Source organism: Heterodontus francisci, unplaced genomic scaffold (assembly GCF_036365525.1).
Source record: "Heterodontus francisci isolate sHetFra1 unplaced genomic scaffold, sHetFra1.hap1 HAP1_SCAFFOLD_1531, whole genome shotgun sequence".
Lineage (NCBI taxonomy): Eukaryota > Metazoa > Chordata > Chondrichthyes > Heterodontiformes > Heterodontidae > Heterodontus > Heterodontus francisci.
In genome coordinates, this window is record NW_027140573.1 from 30,001 (window position 1) to 35,000 (window position 5,000).

The window sequence follows — 5,000 nt, forward strand, 5'->3', positions numbered from 1 at the left end:
CGACCCCGCAGGCTGACCGGGAAGGTGAAGACTCACCCCGCTGAATGCCCGGCCCCGGGCACCCTCCGGCGCCGGGGCCATAACTTCGGGGAGGGAGGTCCGAGCTCCGCGCGGTCGACGGCAGGTGAAAGGGGCCGGTGCGCCGCGGAAGGCGACAGCAGTCCCGTCAGGCTGCACCTCTGCTCGGGCGAACGGCGTCAGGAAAAGGGGAGAGCACTTCCCCACCGATAGCTCCGGAACGCCCGGACCCATTGGCCCGCGGCACCGGTGGCTGCTAGAGGGCCTCCGGCGCCGTCAGCCGGGGTACGTCCCAGGCCGGCCGGACGGCGGGCAGCCGGAGGCAACGGCCTGGAACGGAGCCAGACTTGAGTCGTTCCGTGCCGTGGGCAAAAAGGCAGGGCTGCGGGTCAGCGCAGTTTGGCAAACCTAGCCGCAAGTGCGGGAAGGGCGGAGGAGCACACGGACGCCGCCTTCCCAAACTGAGCCCAAAGTGCCCAGGCATGCCCCCTTGATCTCGCCTAATCAGTGAGCCCAAAATAATTTCAGAGTGTGGAAACCTTATCCAAAAAGGTCGAAAAGAACGGCCAGAGATCAAGTCCGAAAGGGGAAATCAGTAACAAGCAAGCAGAGTAATCATTAACCAAAAAGCGCAAAATTATGTTAAAAGTGTGAAATCATTAACCAAAAACTCGAAAATAATGTCCAGAGACCAAGTCCGAAAGGGCAAATGGTTAACCAGTAAGCAGAGTAATCATTAACCAAAAATCGCAAAAGTAAGTAAAAAGTATGAAATCATTAACCAAAAATCGCAAAAGTAAGTAAAAAGTGTGAAATCATTAACCAAAAACTCGAAAATAATGTGCAGAGACTAAGTCCGAAAGGGCAAATGGTTAACCAGTAAGCAGAGTCATCATTAACCAAAAATCGCAAAAGTAAGTAAAAAGTGTGAAATCATTAACCAAAAATCGCAAAAGTAAGTAAAAAGTGTGAAATCATTAACCAAAAACTCGAAAATAATCTCCAGAGACTAAGTCCGAAAGGGCAAATGGTTAACCAGTAAGCAGAGTAATCATTAACCAAAAATCGCAAAAGTAAGTAAAAAGTGTGAAATCATTAACCAAAAATCGCAAAAGTAAGTAAAAAGTGTGAAATCATTAACCAAAAACTCGAAAATAATGTCCAGAGACTAAGTCCAAAAGGGCAAATGGTTAACCAGTAAGCAGAGTAATCATTAACCAAAAAGCGCAAAAATATGTTAAAAGTGTGAAATCATTAACCAAAAACTCGAAAATAATGTGCAGAGACTAAGTCCGAAAGGGCAAATGGTTAACCAGTAAGCAGAGTAATCATTAACCAAAAATCGCAAAAGTAAGTAAAAAGTGTGAAATCATTAACCAAAAACTCGAAAATAATCTCCAGAGACTAAGTCCGAAAGGGCAAATGGTTAACCAGTAAGCAGAGTAATCATTAACCAAAAATCGCAAAAGTAAGTAAAAAGTGTGAAATCATTAACCAAAAACTCGAAAATAATGTCCAGAGACCAAGTCCGAAAGGGCAAATGGTTAACCAGTAAGCAGAGTAATCATTAACCAAAAATCGCAAAAGTAAGTAAAAAGTGTGAAATCATTAACCAAAAATCGCAAAAGTAAGTAAAAAGTGTGAAATCATTAACCAAAAAGTCGAAAATAATCTCCAGAGACTAAGTCCGAAAGGGCAAATGGTTAACCAGTAAGCAGAGTAATCATTAACCAAAAAGCGCAAAAATATGTTAAAAGTGTGAAATCATTAACCAAAAACTCGAAAATAATGTGCAGAGACTAAGTCCGAAAGGGCAAATAATTAACCAGTAAGCAGAGTAATCATTAACCAAAAAGCGCAAAAATATGTAAAAAGTGTGAAATCAGTAACCAAAAAGCGCAAAAGTAAGTAAAAAGTGTGAAATCATTAACCAAAAACTCGAAAATAATCTCCAGAGACTAAGTCCGAAAGGGCAAATGGTTAACCAGTAAGCAGAGTAATCATTAACCAAAAAGCGCAAAAATATGTTAAAAGTGTGAAATCATTAACCAAAAACTCGAAAATAATGTGCAGAGACTAAGTCCGAAAGGGCAAATAATTAACCAGTAAGCAGAGTAATCATTAACCAAAAAGCGCAAAAATATGTAAAAAGTGTGAAATCAGTAACCAAAAAGCGCAAAAGTAAGTAAAAAGTGTGAAATCATTAACCAAAAAGTCGAAAATAATGTCCAGAGACTAAGTCCGAAAGGGCAAATGGTTAACCAGTAAGCAGAGTAATCATTAACCAAAAAGCGCAAAAATATGTTAAAAGTGTGAAATCATTAACCAAAAACTCGAAAATAATGTCCAGAGACTAAGTCCGAAAGGGCAAATGGTTAACCAGTAAGCAGAGTAATCATTAACCAAAAATCGCAAAAGTAAGTAAAAAGTGTGAAATCATTAACCAAAAAGCACAAAATTAAGTTAAAAGTGTGAAATCATTAACCAAAAAGTCGAAAATAATCTCCAGAGACTAAGTCCGAAAGGGCAAATGGTTAACCAGTAAGCAGAGTAATCATTAACCAAAAAGCGCAAAAATATGTTAAAAGTGTGAAATCATTAACCAAAAATCGCAAAAGTAAGTAAAAAGTGTGAAATCATTAACCAAAAAGTCGAAAATAATGTCCAGAGACTAAGTCCGAAAGGGCAAATGGTTAACCAGTAAGCAGAGTAATCATTAACCAAAAAGCGCAAAAATATGTTAAAAGTGTGAAATCATTAACCAAAAACTCGAAAATAATGTCCAGAGACTAAGTCCGAAAGGGCAAATGGTTAACCAGTAAGCAGAGTAATCATTAACCAAAAAGGGCAAAAGTAAGTAAAAAGTATGAAATCATTAACCAAAAAGTCGAAAATAATGCCCAGAGACTAAGTCCGAAAGGGCAAATGGTTAACCAGAAAATCCGTCGAATAATGTCCAGAGACTAAGTCCGAAAGGGCAAATGGTTAACCAGTGGAAGGGCGATCAAGCGGAAAAATTTGCCCCGGTTACCCGGGATGGAGTTCCAGAGGTCCGGCCAGAGTTGTCAAATTCGTCCCGCTGATCGGACGCTTGTCATTCGGGTGGCTGGGGGTTGGCGGGGTATCTGCACAGTAGTAGGAGGTGGCAAGTCGGGACTTGGACGTTTATTCCAAGAGTCCACCCGAGCCTCCAGGTCTGCAGAGACCGACCCTAGCTGCCGCCCAACCGACTTTTAAGCCTTTTTCGGATGGGGATTTTTTCCCATTTTCGTCCATTTTTCGGGTTTTCTGTCGGGCTTAATAGGCGGCAGCCTGACCCCCGGCCGAGGCGGGGGGCGCACTCTCCCTTGCGTAAGGGTCCGGATTTGCCCCGGAAAGTGCCCCCGACGGCCTCCCGACCCGGGTGCCTGCAGGGCGGGGGAAAGGGTAGTCCCAGCCGCAGGAAATCATTAACCAAAAGACTTAGCCGTCGGGGCAGAGGCTAAGACCCGGGCTGGTGAAATCATTAACCAAAAGGAATGCACCCTTTTCCGAAAGTGCAGGCCGAAATAAGGCGAGCCTTGGGCCGGGAAGGCCAAAACCCCCAACTCATGGAAGTGTATGGGGTCGGACTCGGCGACTTTCCCGGGCCCCGAGTTGACCTTTCCCCACGGGGGCGGTCAAGTTGCTCCCGCCAAGAGGGCACGTTGCATTTGCTGCCGCTCTAGTCCCCGGGCTAGTTAATCAGTTGCCGTCGGAAGTCCCGATGCCGAAATGAAAAATGGCCGTTGCGGCGATTTGGCGCCTCATTTTCGGAAGGACTACCGGCAGGCAACCCGCCGAATTGACACTTGCGATTCGGGTGGCTGGGGGTTGGCGGGGTACCCGGAGATTTTCGGGAACTCGATTTTCAGAACTTTTGCTGGCAGCGGTTGCACTTGCAAAGTGGCCGAAGAAGTGCTCCCTCAAGGAAGGACCTTCTTTTGAAATAAAAGACCTTCCGAAGAGTGCCTGGAAGTCATTTATGAGCATTTAAGGGTAAATCTGGCGGACTTTCCATGCTCTGTTGCCGGCTCTGAAATATCGCACAGTTGGGTCTAGGCCGGTAGACTGGCTGTGAAAACAGACAAAGTGTTTTGGCGAGCGAGAGAAAACAAGGCCTTGGAACAGATTGGGGGGTGCGGAGGCACACCACACCCACAGGAAAAGAATTAATAAAAAAAAAACCAAAGTCTATGACATGTCTGTTGGTACAGTGAGAAAAGCAAAGAAGGGAGGCTGCGATGGCAGAGCAAAGCCGACCTTCATACAGATATACATGTCAAAGAAAGAAACTATGCCCGCAAAAGACTTGGTGCGAAATAACAAGGCTCCTTGTGAACGGTTATCTTTGTCTGTCAGGCGCAGATTGTGGCGGCGTCGCCTGGTTTCCTTGGGTTGCACTACATGTATGTCCTAGTCTCAAACGAAAAGTGCGTGCCCAGAATTTTGTCCAAGTTAGGCGACGCACGCCGGCTGGCATCACCTCTCCGTGCGAGCGCCGAAAGCTTTGGTCGACCTGTTTGGCTACGCTGGTCGCGGTTGCTCCTTACAGTGATGGGGACGGAAAACCGATGCGAGTTGACCAGGCGACGTCAACCAAGTTGCATGCTTTCTCCCCCCCCCCCCGCCGCCGCCAACCCCACACTGTGTGAAAGGAAAAAAAAGTGCGTGCCCAGGTCACTCGATCGATACGGCGAGGACTGTCCGACGTTGGAGGGCCCAGGCGGGCTAGCATTTATTTGCTGGTGTTTCAGGCTCAGCGGTTACCTCCCGTTTCTGTCCCTTGTGTCAGACGGACATTCCTCTCGAGAGTTTGGCCACTTGGTCGGCGGCGTGCTAGGTAGATTACTCGTTGTGCGCCGTCTCCTGTGTGCTGATCTCTGTGCTGTTCGTGTGAGGCCGAGACGTCCCACTGGTCGCTACCGCAGTGGTCCGATTGTGAAGCTCCGGAGCGGGGCGTC